Genomic DNA, 21,839 nt, shown 5'->3' with positions numbered 1-21,839 from the left:
CAGACCCCTTGACTTTTTCCACATTTTGTTACGTTACGGCCTTATTCTAAAATCAATTACATTGTGTTTTTCCCTCATCAATCTACACATAATACCCCATAATGACATCACAATACCCCATAATGACATCACAATACCCCATAATGGCATCACAATACCCCATAATGACATCACAATTCCCCATAATGACATCACAATTCCCCATAATGACAAAACAAAAACAGGTCTTGCTTTCCGTAGGGATGGTGCCAGGTCTCCTCCAGACGTGATGCTTAGCATTCAGGACAAAGAGTTCAATCAAGCCAGAGAATCTTGTTTCTCATGGTCTGAATCATTTAGGTGCCTTTTGGCAAACTCCAAGCGTGCTGTCATGTGCCTTTTACTGAGGATTGGCTTCCATCTGGCCACTCTACTATAAAGGCCTGATTGGTGGAGTGCTGCAGAGATTTATGTCCTTCTGGAAGGTTCTCCCATCTCCACAGAGGAACTCTGGAGCTCTGTCAGAGTGGCCATCGGATTCTTGTTCGCCTCCCTGACCACGGCCCTTCTCCCCCGATTGCTCAGTTTGGTCGAGCAGCCGGCCCAACAAGAGTCTTGTTGGTTCCAAACGTCTTACATTTAAGAATGATGGAAGTCACTGTGTTCTTGGGGACCTTCAATGCTGCAGAAATGTTTTGGTACCCTTCCCCAGATCTGTGCCTCGACACAATCCTGTCTCGGAGCTCTACGGACAATTCCTTCGACCTCATGGCTTTGTTTTTGCTCTGACATGCACTGTCAACTGTGGGACCTTATATAGACAGGTGTGTGCCTTTCCAAGTATTTTTCAATCAATTGAATTTACCACAGGTGGACTCCAATCAAGTTGTAGAAACATCTCAAGGATGATCAATGGAAACAGGATGCACCTGAGCTCACTTTCAAGTCTCATAGCAAAGGTTCTGAATACTTATGTACATAAGGTTTAATTTTTTTATTCTAAAAACCTGTTTTCGCTTTGTCATTATCACTGTGTTTATTGATGAGGATTTTAATATTTTTTATCCATTTTATATTAAGGCTGTAAGTTAACAAATGTCGAAAAAGTCAAGAGGTCTGAATACTTTCCAAATGCACTGTAAATACCACAGGAGTTTTACATTTGGGGACTTCACAATCCTTTAGATCAAACAACCATGAAAATGTAGGCTCTCTCCCCCTCAGCTATGCACAACAACAAGATCAACAACTAATGCTAGCCAGAGAAAGATGAGCTAACGTCTAACGAAGGAACATTAGATAAACCCTCTCAAACTTTTTCAGCTAGTTAGCCGTCAAAATTGCACTGATAAACGATGGGGAAATGTAGCCTAATCGTCCTTCTGCAGCTTGCCTGCCAACAATGCATGCTTGTCCCAACTCACGTTTTGACAACTGAATGGGAACTTGCATGCCTGCCCGCCCATTTGATCGATGCCAAATACATTTGATTTCCAACTAAGAGATATGCTAACTGTGGATAACAGTCGTTCAGGTTTAACATAGCTAGCTAGTAAAGTGATTCACATTTCTTTTCTTTTTTTTGTGATTCACATTTCTTGCTAGCTAACCAAATAATATCTGTAGCTGTAACCAATGAAAAACGATAAGAGGGAAAAAGTCAGTCACTCACCCACTTCTCCAATGACATGACATCCTCCCAGCAGCTAGCTAGCGAGCTTGTTGATGTTAGGCTACGTGTTTTTAGCTTGCTAAATAAATAGCAAGCTACATAAATAGATACGCTAGCCCAGGGGTGTCAGACACAATCAGCACACGGACCATATTGAAAAAACACAACAAGGATTCTCCCAAGTGGCAAAGCGGTCTAAGGCACTGCATCGCAGTGCAACAGGCGTTACTACAGACCCGGGTTCATTCCCGGGCTGTGCCACAACAGGCCGTAGCTGGGAGTCCCATAGGACGGCGCACAATTGGCCCAGCGTCTTTCCGGTTTAGGGGAGGGTTTGGCCAGGGGGCTTTACTTGGCTCATCGTGCTCTTGCGACTCCTTGTGGCGGGCCGGGTGCCTGCAGGCTGACTCGCCAGTTGAATGGTGTTTCCTCCAACACATTGGTTCGGCTGGCTTCCGGGTTAAGCGGGCGGGTGTTAAGGAGCGCGGTTTGGCGGGTCATGTTTCGGAGGACACATGACTCCGCCTTTGGCTCTCCCGAGCCGGTTGGGGAGTTGCAGTGAACAGACAAGCTTGAATATGGGGAGAAAAAAGGGGGTAAAATAGAAAAGAGAAATGAAAAGAAAACAACAAATTCACGGGCCAGACATACTTTTTTGTCTTTTTTATTTTTATTTTTATAATGTACTCTTATGTACATAGGATTTTAACATATTAAAACAAAATAGTAAAATAATATCTGTAAAGTATGTAATAACGCCACATAACAAAAATGTAGCTATCTTTGTTTTACACTGCATGGATCACCAGTGCGGTTGAATGCAGTGTATGGTCCACTCAACATGTTGCTGTAATAGGCCTGCCTACATTTTTCTCTTTTACATGGTGTAAATTTTGTTGCAGGTTTTGGTTATTAATTGACATGCTTTAAAACCTGAAGCCAGACTGCAACATTTTAGTAGCCTAGCTAGGACTGTGGCATGTGTCTGTACACTTTCCCTCCGCTGCACGATGTAAACAAGACACACGAAAGCAGCGCAATTGAAGTTGAATTCACCAATGCGAGCGCATCAGGCTGTAATTTCATGAAGTACAGGAGATAACTCAACTTTTGACTCATTTATACTCGCTTGTGTGTCCTATTCAACCCGCGGGCCTTGTTTGACACACGTGCGCTAGCCTATTAGCCACATTGTGACTGACTTGTGATCATTGCTAGTTTGATTGTATTGACATTCCCAACCTTAGTTACAGTTGTCCGTTTTTGTTCATAATATGGAGTTATTGAAACTGAAACGGTGCATCCCAAATGGGTTTTGGCTGCAAACATTTTACCAGGCCAGCTGTGATTTACAACCTGATACCAATATTTTTGGGACTACCAAGAAATGTATCATGCATTGAACTGCATCCGTGTATTCTGCCAACAATGCCTTACTGTACGTGAACCTCTTATAAAGTTGGTTTTGAAGCATAAACTGGGAATTTGATATTTTTTACTGATATTATAATTATCTATTTGTTTCATATCTGCGAAGTAGTAAAAATGCAGTCAGTTCCACTTTATGCTCAAAATAGCATTTGAACAAATTCAGGACATGAAAACAGTTGTTTTCCTGCCTTGTCAGGCCATTTGGGTGTATTGTTGGAACATTGGGGTCCCAATAAGGTAGGAAAACAAGTACACTCACTCACTCACTCACACAATGGATCTGACGATCCCTCATCAAACGTGTAGTCTTTCTCTAGTCTTTTCTAAGCTAAAGTTAATATATTCCAAGCCCATCCACTGCAGTTCATCACAGCATGCCGTTTCTATCAGGGGTTTGCAGCAGAAAACTCCACGTGGTCTTCCAGAACATATAGTATCACATATGACCCAATTAGAACTGAGAATATACACAGAGCTCTGTACAGTCAGGGACTGGAGGCTCTGCTGTTCTGTGTGTCTGTGTGTGTGTGTGTGTCTGTGTGTGTGTGTCTGTGTGTCTGTGTGTGTGTGTGTGTGTGTGTGTGTGTGTGTGTGTGTGTGTGTGTGTGTGTGTGTGTGTGTGTGTGTGTGTGTGTGTGTGTGTGTGTGTGTGTGTGTGTGTGCGCGCGCGCAGAGAGCCGGAACCACTACATGTGGAGACACCAGTTCCATGACATAGCAAAGTGCCAACACAGCATGGATCCACTCAGCAAGCCACATATACAGAGTATTCACACATACAGAGTACTCACACCCATAATCCATACAGAGTACTCGCACCGTACAGAGTACTCACACCCATAATCCATACAGAGTACTCGCACCGTACAGAGTACTCGCACCGTACAGAGTACTCGCACCGTACAGAGTACTCGCACCGTACAGAGTACTCGCACACATACAGTACATAGTGTTCACTGGTTGTGTAATCAGAGTCAGTGTTATCTAGCTGTGTGTGTGTGTTCGTTTTTTTTGTCTCCATTCAAGTGTGTCTCCAGCCCTGATGCAGCAGCCTAATGTAATCTGACAGGTTTAGGTGAATGCTCTGACAGCTTGCAAAGCTACACGCACGCACACACACACACACCCCTCTTCGAAAGACAGAAAACATGAGAGGTAGAGGTAGAGGTAGAGGTAGAGGTAGAAGAGAAGAGAGAGAGGAAATCACAACACTGTGTCAACACGGGGGCTACGGCCTTGCTTTCTTATTGGTGGATCAAGTTGAGCCAGCTGACATTTACTGAGATGTAATCACAACCATCTAATTTCCTCAACAGGAAATAATGAAACTGAATAGCCTGTCAATCACACACACGCACACACACACACATAAAGGCTGGAAGTGTGGTCTCTTGGCTCAAAAGGTTCTCTGATCACAGCACTCCGAGACAAGATGTTCTTGTGTAACTTGTCTGTGTCACGATGCTGCTCTTACCCACACGCACATACACACACATAAAAGGGATGCTGTGTCCCAGGAAACCAGATAATGCTTTGTAAAAGCCTCTATCACCATAGTGGCTCCAGACTCTAATCGCATTCACTACTTATCTCCCCCTGGGTAGGGCTCATATGTACTGAGTTCTGAAGAGAGAGAGAGAGGGAGGGGGGAAGAGAGAGAAGTTGAGAGTAACAGAGAGGACATATAGACTGAGGAGATGACATATAGGGACAGAGAGGACCTATAGGGACATAGACACTGAGGAGAGATGGGGGAAGAACAGAGAGGACATATAGGGACAGAGAGGACCTATAGGGACATAGACACTGAGGAGAGATGGGGGAAGAACAGAGAGGACATATAGGGACAGAGATGACCTATAGGGACATAGACACTGAGGAGAGAGGGGGGAAGAACAGAGAGGACATATAGGGACAGAGAGGACCTATAGGGACATAGACACTGAGGAGAGATGGGGGAAGAACAGAGAGGACATATAGGGACAGAGAGGACCTATAGGGACATAGACACTGAGGAGAGATGGGGGAAGAACAGAGAGGACAGAGAGGACCTATAGGGACATAGACACTGAAGAGGTAGAGAGCACACAGGAACAATAGGGAGTGACGCCAATGGAGTGTAAGAATGCAGAAAAGAGATTAACAGAGGGAACATATACGGACAGAGAGACACTGAGACAAACGAGGAGAGAGCAGATTTGAGGGAGAGAGAGGCGGACTCTCAGCGTCTCTTCCTACTGATGGTTTTGTGGCTGCTGGGAACTGGCAGGTCGTGAGCAGCATCCATAATCAACACAGTGGTATTTCCCTCCCTCTCTATCTCTCTCTTTCTCTCTATGCCCTTCAGTTGACTGTTTCTGCCCAGAAAGATGCTGTGGCTATTGTTACCGTGGCAACAGACCTAGTACCAGTCTCAGTCTCTGCCCCATCTGGCTGCCCCTCTGCCATACCAGCTGTGTGCCAACCTTGGGGAACATTAACAGCTAACTAACTACAACACAATTAAGCTAATGATCAAGGAGAGTCCCCCAATTCCCCCAAAACCAGTTATACCTTCCCAATACAAGTCTAAGGTTTTACATATGCGAGACATTTGTAATATACTGAAATTAGCGAATTGCTGCCAAAGTCCATCTTGAATAGCTGAAGGCTTCATAAAAGGGCGATAGCTTTGAGAGAGCAGTAGTGTTATTTTGTGCTGCTGCAGTAAAATAATTTGTCTCCTGAGACATACAGATTAGGGATGCAACGGTACACAGTATGTTATCGAACCGTTCGGTACGCCCCCTACAGTTCAATACGCACACGTGAACCGCGGAATTACGATATGCCTGTCATTTTCCTAGAATTTCCAAAACCTGCTTATTGCGCTGCAGACTACACACACGTTGTACATTCAGATCCACAGAACCAGACGTGCAGCTTGTGGCCGTTAAGGGGCTCCTGAGGGCTGACAGACTTTACTCCACAGCAATGTCTCAAAATGTGGCAATCGCAGTGACCGCAACCCCCTCCCCCTTAAACAACCAATGTATGATTTGGAATGACATCTCAGTAGGAAACCTCCCTAAAGGGGCCCCATGAAGAGAGGGGAAACTAAATCCGCTGTGTGGGAACATTTTGGATTCAGAATTCAATACGATGACGAGGTTAAGAAGACCGTGAACATACAAAGTACAGCCTGCAAGCATTGCTTTACCACTGTCGGCTACTCGAGTGGAAACACTTGTAACATGTGTCATTTACGTGGTGGAGCTGGAGCATTGAGAGTCCACTCATCAGTGAAAACACAACAATCTCTCACTGCTGCCTTCCAACAACAATATGCGACAAATTCAGAAAAACATAAAGAAATAACGGAAGCAGTGGGAGTATCCATAGCCAAAGATTTGCAGCCCTATTCGGTGGTTACTGACTCGGGATTTCGTCACCTGATGGAAAAAAAATTCCCCTCCCGCACACATTTCATTAGCAAAGAAATTCCCAAAGTCTATGAAACATAACAGAGAGAAATTGAAAAGGAATTGACACAGACACCCTATCTACCTCACTGTGACGGTTCACTATGTACTGGAAGCTACCTCTCTGTGAAGGTTCACTATGTACTGGAAGCTACCTCTCTGTGAAGGTTCGCTATGTACTGGAAGCTACCTCTCTGTGAAGTTTCACTATGTACTGGAAGCTACCTCTCTGTGAAGGTTCACTATGTACTGGAAGCTACCTCTCTGTGAAGGTTCACTATGTACTGGAAGCTACCTCACTGTGAAGGTTCACTATGTACTGGAAGCTACCTCACTGACGGTTCACTGTGTACTGGAAGCTACCTCTCTGTGACGGTTCACTATGTACTGGAAGCTAGCTCACTGTGACGGTTCATTATGTACTGGAAGCTACCTCACTGTGACAGTTCACTATGTACTGGAAGCTACCTCTCTGTGACGGTTCACTATGTACTGGATTGGGAGATGAAGAGCTACAGGTTGTCAAAGCTAAGAAGCACTTTTTAATTTTAATATTTTTCTCCCCTTGATTTCATACAGTAGAGACAGAAACCAGGCCTAGTCAGTCATGCTGGCATTTTTCAGAATGGAAAGTTTTATTTGTCTATAGGCAAAATAAAGATTTCATTGTTTAAAGGGTGATGTGTTTCTATTTTTTTCTTAAATATAAAGATACCGTACTGTTACCATGACCCACAAAGCGTGATACATACCGAACCGTGGCCCACTGTACCGTTGCATCCCTAATACAGATATAGTTATGATCCTACTCTTAGTTGTGCGATGCTGTCTGGCTGGCAGAGTTTTAAAGGAGTGTTCTGATACCTCATCACTATGTGGAGGAGAGGTGTTCTGATACCTCATCACTGTGTGGAGGAGAGGTGTTCTGATACCTCATCAGTGTGTGGAGGAGAGGTGTTCTGATACCTCATCACTGTGTGGAGGAGAGAGTTCTGATACCTCATCACTGTGTGGAGGAGAGGTGTTCTGATACCTCATCACTGTGTGGAGGAGATGTGTTCTGATACCTCATCACTGTGTGGAGGAGAGAGGTTCTGATACCTCATCACTGTGTGGAGGAGAGGTGTTCTGATACCTCATCACTATGTGGAGGAGAGGTGTTCTGATACCTCATCACTGTGTGGAGGAGAGGTGTTCTGATACCTCATCACTGTGTGGAGGAGAGGTGTTCTGATACCTCATCACTGTGTGGAGGAGATGTGTTCTGATACCTCATCACTGTGTGGAGGAGAGAGGTTCTGATACCTCATCACTGTGTGGAGGAGAGGTGTTCTGATACCTCATCACTGTGTGGAGGAGAGAGGTTCTGATACCTCATCACTGTGTGGAGGAGAGGTGTTCTGATACCTCATCACTGTGTGGAGGAGAGAGGTTCTGATACCTCATCACTATGTGGAGGAGAGGTGTTCTGATACCTCATCACTGTGTGGAGGAGAGAGGTTCTGATACCTCATCACTATGTGGAGGAGAGGTGTTCTGATACCTCATCACTGTGTGGAGGAGAGAGATTCTGATACCTCATCACTGTGTGGAGGAGAGGTGTTCTGATACCTCATCACTGTGTGGAGGAGAGGTGTTCTGATACCTCATCACTGTGTGGAGGAGAGGTGTTCTGATACCTCATCACTGTGTGGAGGAGAGGTGCTCTGATACCTCATCACTGTGTGGAGGAGAGAGGTTCTGATACCTCATCCCAATGTGGAGGAGAGGTGCTCTGATACCTCATCACTGTGTGGAGGAGAGAGGTTCTGATACCTCATCACTGTGTGGAGGAGAGGTGTTCTGATACCTCATCAGTGTGTGGAGGGGAGGTGTTCTGACTCAGAGAGATTCATTAATACACTCTACTAAGAGAGACAGCTACTGATAATGAGAGTTGTAGCCCTGTCAATCATCCCACAAAACAGTTGACGTTCACACAGCTCAAATGTGAACTTCCTTCCACATACAGACATATTGGAGTGTGTTGCTCTTTCCCCTCATTCAGTCAGTACCTCAAATAAAATATATTTATAAATCCCGTCTTACAACAGCTGATATCTCAAAGTGCTGTACAGAAACCCAGCCTAAAACCCCAAACAGCAAGCAATGCAGGTGTAGAAGCACGGTGGCTAGGAAAAACTCCCTAGAAAGGCCAAAACCTAGGAAGAAACCTAGAGAGGAACCAGGCTATGAGGGATGGCCAGTCCTCTTCTGGCTGTGCCGGGTGGAGATTATAACAGAACATGGCCAAGATGTTCAAATGTTCATAAATGACCAGCATGGTCAAATAATGATAATCACAGTGGTTGTCGAGGGTGCAACAGATCAGCACCTCAGGAGTAAATGTCAGTTGGCTTTTCATAGCCGATCATTGAGAGTATCTCTACCGCTCCTGCTGTCTCTAGAGAGTTGAGAACAGCAGGTCTGGGACAGGTAGCACGTCCGGTGAACAGGTCAGGGTTCCATAGCCGCAGGCAGAACAGTTGAAACTGGAGCAGCAGCACGGCCAGGTGAACTGGGGACAGCAAGGAGTCATCATGCCAGGTAGTCCTGAGGCATGGTCCTATAAGAGAGAGAAAGAAAGAGAATTAGAGAGAGCATACTTAAATTCACACAGGACACCGGATAAGACAGGAGAAATACTCCAGATATAACAGACTGACCGGATAAGACAGGAGGGGTCAGGAGACACTGTGGCCCCATCCGAAGAAACCCCCAGACAGAGCCAAACAGGCAGGATACAGTACCTATAGCTGATAGTCAGTCAGCCAGTCAGTCAGTCCCTATAGCTGATAGTCAGTCAGCCAGCCAGTCAGTCAGTACCTATAGCTGATAGTCAACCAGTCAGTCCCTATAGCTGATAGTCAACCAGTCAGTACCTATAGCTGATAGTCAGTCAGCCAGTCAGTCCCTATAGCTGATAGTCAGTCAGCCAGTCAGTACCTATAGCTGATAGTCAGTCAGCCAGTCAGTACCTATAGCTGATAGTCAGTCAGCCAGTCAGTCCCTATAGCTGATAGTCAGTCAACCAGTCAGTCCCTATAGCTGATAGTCAGCCAGTCAGTACCTATAGCTGATAGTCAGTCAGCCAGTCAGTCCCTATAGCTGATAGTCAGTCAGCCAGTCAGTCAGTCCCTATAGCTGATAGTCAGTCAGCCAGTCAGTCCCTATAGCTGATAGTCAACCAGTCAGTCCCTATAGCTGATAGTCAACCAGTCAGTCCCTATAGCTGATAGTCAGCCAGTCAGTCCCTATAGCTGATAGTCAACCAGTCCCTATAGCTGATAGTCAACCAGTCAGTCCCTATAGCTGATAGTCAACCAGTCAGTCCCTATAGCTGATAGTCAGCCAGTCAGTACCTATAGCTGATAGTCAGCCAGTCAGTACCTATAGCTGATAGTCAGTCAGCCAGTCAGTCCCTATAGCTGATAGTCAGTCAGCCAGTCAGTCAGTCCCTATAGCTGATAGTCAGTCAGCCAGTCAGTCCCTATAGCTGATAGTCAACCAGTCAGTCCCTATAGCTGATAGTCAGTCAACCAGTCAGTCCCTATAGCTGATAGTCAGTCAGTCCCTATAGCTGATAGTCAGTCAGCCAGTCAGTCAGTCCCTATAGCTGATAGTCAGTCAGCCAGTCAGTCAGTCAGTCCCTATAGCTGATAGTCAGTCAGCCAGTCAGTCAGTCAGTCCCTATAGCTGATAGTCAGTCAGCCAGTCAGTCAGTCCCTATAGCTGATAGTCAGTCAGCCAGTCAGTCAGTCAGTCCCTATAGCTGATAGTCAGCCAGTCAGTACCTATAGCTGATAGTCAACCAGCCAGTCAGTCCCTATAGCTGATAGTCAGTCAGTCAGTCCCTATAGCTGATAGTCAGCCAGTCAGTCCCAATAGCTGATAGTCAGCCAGTCAGTCAGTCAGTCAGTACCTATAGCTGATAGTCAACCAGCCAGTCAGTCCCTATAGCTGATAGTCAGCCAGCCAGCCAGTCAGTCCCTATAGCTGATAGTCAGTCAGTCCCTATAGCTGATAGTCAACCAGTGAGTCCCTATAGCTGATAGTCAACCAGTCAGTACCTATAGCTGATAGTCAGTCAATTAGTCCCTCTACATCTGCATGGCTTTCTCTCTGGGGTTTACGCTCGGTTTCTGTATAAGCACTTTGTGACAATTGCGGTTGTAAAAAGGGCTCTATAAATAAATGTGATTGAATTTGATTGATATAGCTCATAGTCAGTCAGCCAGTCAGTCCCTATAGCTGATAGTCAGCCAGTCCCTATAGCTGATAGTCAACCAGCCAGTCAGTCCCTATAGCTGATAGTCAGTCAGTCCCTATAGCTGATAGTCAGCCAGCCAGTCAGTCCCTATAGCTGATAGTCAGTCAGTCCCTATAGCTGATAGTCAGCCAGCCAGTCAGTCAGTCCCTATAGCTGATAGTCAGTCAGTCCCTATAGCTGATAATCAGCCAGCCAGTCAGTCAGTCCCTATAGCTGATAATCAGCCAGCCAGTCAGTCAGTCCCTATAGCTGATAATCAGCCAGCCAGTCAGTCAGTCCCTATAGCTGATAGCCAGTCAGTCCCTATAGCTGATAGTCAGCCAGCCAGTCAGTCCCTATAGCTGATAGTCAGCCAGCCAGCCAGTCAGTCCCTATAGCTGATAGTCAGCCAGCCAGTCAGTCCCTATAGCTGATAGTCAGCCAGCCAGCCAGTCAGTCCCTATAGCTGATAGTCAGCCAGCCAGCCAGTCAGTCCCTATAGCTGATAGTCAGCCAGCCAGTCAGTCCCTATAGCTGATAGTCAGCCAGCCAGTCAGTCAGTCCCTATAGCTGATAGTCAGCCAGCCAGTCAGTCAGTCCCTATAGCTGATAGTCAGCCAGCCAGCCAGTCAGTCCCTATAGCTGATAGTCAGTCAGCCAGCCAGTCAGTCCCTATAGCTGATAGTCAGCCAGCCAGTCAGCCAGTCCCTATAGCTGATAGTCAGCCAGCCAGTTAGTCCCTATAGCTGATAGTCAGCAAGCCAGTCAGTCAGTCCCTATAGCTGATAGTCAGCCAGCCAGTCCGTCAGTCCCTATAGCTAATAGTCAGCCAGCCAGTCAGTCCCTATAGCTGATAGTCAGCCAGCCAGTCAGTCAGTCCCTATAGCTCATAGTCAGCCAGCCAGTCCCTATAGCTGGTAGTCAGTCAGTCCCTATAGCTGATAGTCAGCCAGCCAGTCAGTCCCTATAGCTGATAGTCAGCCAGCCAGTCAGTCAGTCCCTATAGCTGATAGTCAGCCAGCCAGTCAGTCAGTCCCTATAGCTGATAGTCAGTCAGCCAGCCAGTCAGTCCCTATAGCTGATAGTCAGTCAGCCAGCCAGTCAGTCCCTATAGCTGATAGTCAGTCAGCCAGTCAGTCAGTCCCTATAGCTGATAGTCAGCCAGCCAGTCAGTCAGTCCCTATAGCTGATAGTCAGCAAGCCAGTCAGTCAGTCCCTATAGCTGATAGTCAGCCAGCCAGTCCGTCAGTCCCTATAGCTAATAGTCAGCCAGCCAGTCAGTCCCTATAGCTGATAGTCAGCCAGCCAGTCAGTCAGTCCCTATAGCTCATAGTCAGCCAGCCAGTCCCTATAGCTGGTAGACAGTCAGTCCCTATAGCTAATAGTCAGCAAGCCAGCCAGTCCCTATAGCTCATAGTCAGCCAGCCAGTCAGTCAGTCCCTATAGCTGGTAGTCAGTCAGTCCCTATAGCTGGTAGTCAGTCAGTCCCTATAGCTGGTAGTCAGTCAGTCCCTATAGCTAATAGTCAAACTTTTCCATGAAATGAGCAGCAGAAGTTCACAAACAGATGAACAATTAAAGGGGAATTACAGTCAATGTAAATGTGTTATTTTTCTTCCAGACCGCCCCAAAGCATTGGTCTTCCGATGTGATGTAATCATTGGCATGGACTCAGAACATCCAATTCGTTGATTCTCTATGAACAATTGTAATGTTGAGAGTGAAAAACAAGAAGAATTAAACCAGTAAAAATTATTTTGGGAAAATATAAAACATCCCCGATTTTATCTTAGTTGTTTATGAACCGTTATTTTACCAGGTGTATTGACAGAAAACATAGTGCCCTACTTTCTTTTGTACAGTAACGACCTGGAAAGAGTTAAACCTGCAGATAAGGGGGTTGCTGTGGTTGTTTTAGACGATGAGAGACAACTCCACAATGAACGTTTCTATAGAAAACTGAGTGTTGATCCCACACAGGTGTTCCAAAGGGATATATGCTCTAATCTGGAGCCCTATTAAACCACCTTATCTCAAAACCTGAATATGAATATCTCTGCTGCAAATGTGCCATACGTCCATGCTTGTACATTTTACCGAAATTACACAAACCTAAAACACAACAAGGCAACTATCCAGGCAGACCAGTGGTTGCAGGAATAGGCTCAATGCTAGAGCCGTTGTTGAACTTTGTAGACTCTTTTATTAAAACTCATGTGCAAGCATTGCCATCACATGTAAAAGACTCTATAGACTTCATAAACAAGATCTCACCAATAACGGGTTTAACAGAAGACTGTATTTTGGTCACATTAGATGTCGAGAGTCTATATACCAGCATTCCCCATGTGGGGGGGCTGGCAGCCTCAGCTCACTATTTGGGAGACAGAGATACTAACGAATATCCACCAACAAACTTTATTCTAGAGCTTGCTGAATATGTTTTGACGTTTAACTATTTCAGGTTTGATGATGAATACTACCTCCAAACGAATGGAACATCGATGGGCTCCACATTCGCTCTGAGTTATGCTAACCTCTATATGGGTCTTTTTGAAGAATGTTTTGTTAATAATGTAAACGAAAATCCATTTTTGAATAAAGTCCTGAAGTGGTATCGATATATTGACGACATTTTTCGCATATGGGAGGGAACGGAAAAGGACCTGTCAGATTTTATGGCACTACTCAATGACATTGACCCCAATCTCAAATTCACTATTGAACGTGACACTCAACGTGTTCATTATCTCGATATGTGGATTGAGAAATCAAATGGAACCTTGTTTACAACTCTGTATAGAAAAGAAACAGACAGAAATACTCTATTACAGGGTGACAGCTTCCACCCTGAGCCATTAAAAAGAGGACTTCCAAGAAGCCAGTTTTTCAGACTGCGCCGTATCTGCCACTCCACAGAGGTTTATCTAGAAAAAGCAGCGGAGATGCGCATTAGGTTTCTAAGAAAAGGCTATTCGTCACAATGTGTGGATGAAGATCTTAATTTGGCATGGGGAAAAACACGAGATGAACTGCTACAAAAGACCCGCTAAAGAACACGCCGTAATGTTCACAACCACATATACTTTGAATTTGCGAAAAGTGGGAGATGTGATCAAGAAACACTGGTATATTTTATCATCGGACCCAGCTTTGCCAGCTGAATTTAAAAATCCACCACTTATTGTGTATAAGAGGTCACAATTTACGCGATAAATTGGTTCGTGCCAACTGCCAGCCACAAAAGACAATCAGCCAGGCTCTTTTACGCCCTCTTCCAAATGGTAGCTATAAATGCAGAGGATGCGCACAGTGCAACAATATGATGAAGTGTGAATATTTCTGCCACCCACATACAGGAAAACGGTTCTGAGTAAATGACATTATTACGTGTTCCACCACCCATGTTATTTACATTATTAAATGTCCATGTGGGCTCTGCTATGTCGGTAAAACCTCTTGATCTCTCAAACAGAGAATCAGTGAACATAAAAGTTAAATCAGGAGAAACGACAGGGATTATCCAGTCGCAGTACATTTTAATGACCTAAAGCATGACATTTCTACCTTTTTAGATTTTGTGGTATAGAGAAAGTTAAGATATCAGACAGGGGAGGTGATATTAATAATACTCTGAGTAAAAGAGAATGTTTTGGGATTTTCACCCTCCAGACATTATTTCCTAAAGGACTTAATGATGAAATGCCTATGTATGTTATGTTGTGAATTTGAACATGAATTATGTCCCTATTTCAGATTACTCTGATGTTTTTCATACGATGTGCCCAATGATTAATGAAAACTTGCTATGGCCTCATTGTGGTTTTACAGACGTGTTTAATACGTCTTATTTACACACTTTATTTGAATATTTATGAAATGCATATTGTTATATTTGGTAGCACTTATTTGTTTTTCCTTCGCCTCCAACCCCTTTCGATGCGTGGAACGGATGTGGGTGGGGCTAGGTCTACATAAGGGTGCACTTCTTTTTTTTTTACTCACAAAAAGCTCTGACAAGAGGCCGATACGTAAGCTTATTAAATATCAGTGATACTATCAAGAGCAGTGTGCGGTTTCCTTTTTCCTTCATCTTTACCAATTGTTCACCAAAAAATATTGTTTTCACATATTAGTGTTATTCAACTCTGTGTAACACTGTTAATGATAGGAATTACTGGTTTGTAGTGGATTATCCCTTTAAGTGCTGTGGTCAGTTTGTATTAACTTATAAGTTAAATGAAAGTATCGTGGCTGGTGGGGGTCTACTTGGGGAAAGTGGGTCCACCGAGAGACTGAAATGGGATGAATGGAGGCCTCACACACACCTCTGAGAAGTGTCTGATGCCTTTCCAGTCACCCAAGTCCCCTCTCCATTCTCACCAATAACCACCATTGAATCTTAGTTATAATGACCAACAAAGAATAATAATGATTCGACATCCTTTCCTAATCTATCCAGAACTCGTATTTATTTTATTTACATTGTAGTATAATTATGTCCTTCTGTCTCTCAGACCAAATTCATCCCTCTCCACCACCCCCTCCCAGTTCTCCCCCTTTACCCCACCCAAGCCAAGCTTATCCCAACCTCTCATCTTTACTCACCCTTACCCAGCCGGGCCCAGTTTAACCCAACCTCTCATCTTTACTCACCCTTACCCACCCGGGCCCAGTTTATCCCAACCTCCCATCACATACCTACTACACAACACATACCCTACTACACAACACATATCCTATGTCTCTACACATATCCTATGTCTCTACACAACACATACCCTACTACACAACACATGCCCTGCTACACAACACATATCCTATGTCTCTACACAACACATACCCTACTACACAAAACATACCCTACTACACAACACATACCCTATGTCTCTACACAACACATACCCTACTACACAACACATAACCTACTACACAACACATATCCTATGTCTCGACACAACACATACCCTACTACACAACACATACCCTATGTCTCTACACAACACATACCCTACTACACAACACATAACCTACTACACAACACATATCCTATGTCTCTACACAACACATACCCTATGTCTCTACACAACACCTACCCTACTACACAACACATACCCTATGTCTCTACACAACACATACCCTATGTCTCTACACAACACAACACATACCCTACTACACAACACATATCCTATGTCTCTACACAACACATACCCTATGTCTCTACACAACACCTACCCTACTACACAACACATATCCTATGTCTCTACACAACACATACCCTATGTCTCTACACAACACATACCCTACTACACAACACATACCCTATGTCTCTACACAACACATACCCTACTACACAACACATATCCTATGTCTCTACACAACACATATCCTATGTCTCTACACAACACATACCCTACTACACAACACATACCATATGTCTCTACACAACACATACCCTACTACACAACACATATCCTATGTCTCTACACAACACATATCCTATGTCTCTACACAACACGTACCCTATGTCTCTACACAACACATACCATATGTCTCTACACAACACATACCCTACTACACAACACATATCCTATGTCTCTACACAACACATATCCTATGTCTGTAGACACCCATTCTCCCCCCCCTACACAGTCAGAACTGTTTTTAATTGGTTAATGTTGCATAGGCTTTTGTTTTTTAAATAATGTTTTTTAAAAGCGTTAGATTCCGACTTGCATTTTGACTCAGAAAGGGATGGTGTCCACTGCTATAGCTGATAGTCAGCCAGCCAGTTAGTCAGCCAGCCAGCCAGTTAGTCAGCCAGCCAGTTAGTCAGTCAGCCAGCCAGTTAGTCGGCCAGCCAGTTAGTCAGTCAGCCAGCCAGTTAGTCAGGCAGTTAGTCAGCCAGCCAGTTAGTCAGCCAGCCAGTTAGTCAGTCAGTCAGTCAGTCAGTCAGCCAGCCAGTTAGTCAGCCAGTTAGCCAGCCAGCCAGTTAGTCAGCCAGCCAGTTAGTCAGTCAGTCAGTTAGTCAGTCAGTCAGTCAGTCTGAACCCCATATGACTTCCCCCTTAGCTCTTCAGCTCCAGCAGAGTGAAGAGTTAAGAGTCTAATCATGTTTCTGCTTTAGGTCTTTCTTTTCCTAACGACTTAATGCTAATGAAATGGAGGGGTTTTAATAACACATCATCAATACAGCTGAGAAAAAACGTTGAAGTTCCTGTCTGAAAAGGAATTTCATTAAATACAGACTCTATCTCTCTCTTGCTCTCTTTCTCCATCCCTCCCTCCCTATCTCTCTCTCCCTCTCTTGCTCTCTATCTCTTGCTTTCCCTCACTCTTTCTATCTCTGTCCATCCCCCTCTCTCCCGCTCTCTCTTTTTCTGTCTCCACTCTCTCTATCTTTCTCTCGCTATCCCTCTCGCTCTCTACCTCTCTCTCTCGCTATCCCTCTCGCTCTCTACCTCTCTCGCTCTCTCTCAATTTCAATTTAAGGGCTTTATTGGCATGGGAAACATATGTTTACATTGCCAAAGCAAGTGACATAGATAATAAACATTAACAAAATTAACTCTAAACATTAGTGATGCACCGATATAACATATTTGGCCGATACCGATATCCAATATTTTCCTTGACAAAAAAAACGAAAACCGATATTTACAATTTTAGCGGCCTTTAAAGCATTCTAGTACAGTAGTAGATAACACACACACACGGACACAGAGATCGAAGGCACTGCATCTCAGTGCAAGAGGCGTCACAACAGTCCCTGGTTCGAACCCAGGCTGTATCACATCTGGCCGTGATTGGGAGTCCCATAGGGCAGCGCACAATTGGTCCGGGTTTGGCCGGGGTAGGCCGTCATTGTAAATAAGAATTTGTCCTTAACTGAAATAAAGGTTACACACACACACACACTGACAAAAAAGTTATTTTGTTGGCATTTACATATGTCCCCATTACCAGTAAAACATAATCAAAACCTATTTCTTTCACTTACTTGCTGTGCTGTTTGGTTGTTCATTTGTTCAGTCGTTTCATTCTCAACCAGGATTTCATCATACATGTCAAGCAGTGAAGTTTCAGCTCTGCCTGTCCGTGGCCTCTCTTCCTCGGTGCGCACTGTCACTGTGTGTTTCCATCTTGTCCAGCTGTGAATGTAACATTTCACGTAAACCCTGTTTCTTGTCTGCATCGAAGTAGCGGTCCTTGTACCTAGCATCGAGCATGGTGGCAGTAAAGAGGCTCAGAGAGAATACCACCGAACCGCTTGTTCACAGCCTGTGTCTGCAGTTTTGTTGAGCACGTGTTTCAATGCCATGACAGAGGGCATCACGTCTGCTGCAGATACAGTTGACTATCTTATTTCTCCAGTCAGTTGTTTGAATGGAGCTAGGAGTGTGTTTCCAACTTTCAAACATGTTCTCAAATGCCATTGAAATGGCAGCAGCGGTATGAGAACCAGCATATTCATGAGCATGCAATACGTCTTTTCTCAGTATGAAATCCTCGTCGACCCACTGTGCTGTCAGACTCAGCATGCTCTTGGGGCGGCAGGTAGCCTAGTGGTTAGAGCGTTGGACTAGTAACTGAAAGTAACTGTCTCCACTCTCTCTATCTCTATCAAGATCGAATCCCCGAGCTGACAAGGTGGAAATCTGTCGTTCTGCCCCTGAACAAGACCGTTAACCCACTGTTCCTTGGCCGTCATTGAAAATAAGAATTTGTTCTTAACTGACTTGCCTAGTTAAATAAAGGTAAAATAAAAAATATATCGCTGGTCCAAGTGTCAGTCGTGAAGCTAATAGCAGTGACGTTATTACTGTGTAATTCCGGTAGGGCAACATCTGAAAAATAGCGCACTTGGTATTGTGTACCGGTGCTCGACCAGTCGGCAAAAGCCAACATCACCGGTTGATTGGTTGATTGTCAAGGGCAATGAATTCCATTATCTTGGCTTTAATGGATTTTGCCTGAGTGTTGTCTCGCTGAAATGTTCTTACTCTTTCAAATGACTGTTCGACTTGTTGACTGCTCGATCCACACAGCAGACATTGTGGGCTAGGTTAGGAATGCTGTGTTGCACATGTAGCGCAAAATTTTACGTGGCGTTATTACGTCATGTACCTACGTTATATAGATATGCACGTCATCTTTGACATCGGTTTTGCACATCGGCGTTAAACTAGACATCGGGTCGATACCGATGTTGGCATTTTTAGCTAATATCGTCCGATTCCGATATGGTCACCGATATATCCTGCATCCCTAGTAAACATTACACTTACAAAAGTTCCAAAATAATCTCTATATCTTTGTGTTCTGTCTCTCTCTGTCGCCCTATCTCTCTATATATATTTATCTGTCTCCGTATCTCTCTATATATATTTATCTGTCTCCCTATCTCTCTCTATATACAGTGGGGAGAACAAGTATTTGATACACTGCCGATTTTGCAGGTTTTCCTACTTACAAAGCATGTAGAGGTCTGTAATTTCTATCATAGGTACACTTCAACTGTGAGAGACGGAATCTAAAACAAAAATCCAGAAAATCACATTGTATGATTTTTAAGTAATTAATTTGCATTTTATTTCATGACATAAGTATTTGATCACCTACCAACCAGTAAGAATTCCGGCTCTCACAGACCTGTTAGTTTTTCTTTAAGAAGCCCTCCTGTTCTCCACTTATTACCTGTAGTAACTGCACCTGTTTGAACTCGTTACCTGTATAAAAGACACCTGTCCACACACTCAATCAAACAGACTCCAACCTCTCCACAATGGCCAAGACCAGAGAGCTGTGTAAGGACATCAGGGATCAAATTGTAGACCTGCACAAGGCTGGGATGGGCTACAGGACAATAGGCAAGCAGCTTGGTGAGAAGGCAACAACTGTTGGCGCAATTATTAGAAAATGGAAGAAGTTCAAGATGACGGTCAATCACCCTCAGTCTGGGGCTCCATGCAAGATCTCACCTCGTGGGGCATCAATGATCATGAGGAAGGTGAGGGATCAGCCCAGAACTACACGGCAGGACCTGGTCAATGACCTGAAGAGAGCTGGGACCACAGTCTCAAAGAAAACCATTAGTAACACACTACGCCGTCATGGATTAAAATCCTGCAGCGCACGCAAGGTCCCCCTGCTTAAGCCAGTGCATGTCCAGGCCCATCTGAAGTTTGCCAATGACCATCTGGATGATCCAGAGGAGGAATGGGAGAAGGTCATGTGGTCTGATGAGACAAAAATAGAGCTTTTTGGTCTAAACTCCACTCGCCGTGTTTGGAGGAAGAAGAAGGATGAGTACAACCCCAAGAACACCATCCCAACCGTGAAGCATGGAGGTGGAAACATCATTCTTTGGGGATGCTTTTCTGCAACGGGGACAGGACGACTGCACCGTATTGAGGGGAGGATGGATGGGGCCATGTATCGCGAGATCTTGGCCAACAACCTCCTTCCCTCAGTAAGAGCATTGAAGATGGGTCGTGGCTGGGTCTTCCAGCATGACAACGACCCGAAACACACAGCCAGGGCAACTAAGGAGTGGCTCCGTAAGAAGCATCTCAAGGTCCTGGAGTGGCCTAGCCAGTCTCCAGACCTGAACCCAATAGAAAATCTTTGGAGGGAGCTGAAAGTCCGTATTGCCCAGCGACAGCCCCGAAACCTGAATGATCTGGAGAAGGTCTGTATGGAGGAGTGGGCCAAAATCCATGCTGCAGTGTGTGCAAACCTGGTCAAGAACTACAGGAAACTTATGATCTCTGTAATTGCAAACAAAGGTTTCTGTACCAAATATTAAGTTCTGCTTTTCTGATGTATCAAATACTTTATGTCATGCAATAAAATGCAAATTAATTACTTAAAAATCATACAATGTGATTTTCTGGATTTTGAAGTTGAAGTGTACCTATGATAAAAATTACAGACCTCTACATGCTTTGTAAGTAGGAAAACTTGCAAAATCGGCAGTGTATCAAATACTTGTTCTCCCCACTGTATGTATCTGTCTCCCTATCTCTCTCTATATATTTCTCTGTCTTCCTATCTCTCTCTATATATTTCTCTGTCTTCCTATCTCTCTCTATATATTTCTCTGTCTTCCTATCTCTCTCTATATATTTATCTGTCGCCCTATCTCTCTCTATATATTTATCTGTCTTCCTATCGCTCTCTGTATATTTCTGTCGCCCTATCTCTCTCTATATATTTATCTGTCTCCCTATCTCTCTCTATATATTTATCTGTCTTCCTATCTCCCTCTGTATATTTCTGTCGCCCTATCTCTCTCTATATACACTGCTCAAAAAAATAAAGGGAACACTAAAATAACACATAGATCTGAATGAATGAAATATTCTTATTAAATACTTTTTTCTTTACATAGTTGAATGTGCTGACAACAAAATCACACAAAAATTATCAATGGAAATCAAATTTATCAACCCATGGAGGTCTGGATTTGGAGTCACACTCAAAATTAAAGTGGAAAACCACACTACAGGCTGATCCAACTAATGTAATGTCCTTAAAACAAGTCAAAATGAGGCTCAGTAGTGTGTGTGGCCTCCACGTGCCTGTATGACCTCCCTACACCGCCTGGGCATGCTCCTGATGAGGTGGCGGATGGTCTCCTGAGGGATCTCCTCCCAGACCTGGACTAAAGCATCCGCCAACTCCTGGACAGTCTGTGGTGCAACTTGGCGTTGGTGGATGGAGCGAGACATGATGTCCCAGATGTGCTCAATTGGATTCAGGTCTGGGGAACGGGCGGGCCAGTCCATAGCATCAATGCCTTCCTCTTGCAGGAACTGCTGACACACTACAGCCACATGAGGTCTAGCATTGTCTTGCATTAGGAGGAACCCAGGGCCAACCGCACCAGCATATGGTCTCACAAGGGGTCTGAGGATCTCATCCCGGTACCCAATGGCAGTCAGGCTACCTCTGGCGAGCACATGGAGGGCTGTGCGGCCCCCCAAAGAAATGCCACCCCACACCA

General features: G+C 44.5%; 1 protein-coding gene across 5 annotated transcripts in view; it reads left to right on the top strand.

Moving 5' to 3' along the window:
• mast2 (microtubule associated serine/threonine kinase 2) overlaps positions 1 to 21,839 on the top strand; it is a 297,943-nt gene that overhangs the window by 228,811 nt on the left and 47,293 nt on the right. The window lies entirely within an intron of this gene.

This window comes from Salvelinus alpinus, chromosome 16 (genome assembly GCF_045679555.1).
Source record: "Salvelinus alpinus chromosome 16, SLU_Salpinus.1, whole genome shotgun sequence".
In the NCBI taxonomy this organism is placed as follows: domain Eukaryota; kingdom Metazoa; phylum Chordata; class Actinopteri; order Salmoniformes; family Salmonidae; genus Salvelinus; species Salvelinus alpinus.
This window is presented reverse-complemented; position numbering and strand designations above follow the sequence as displayed.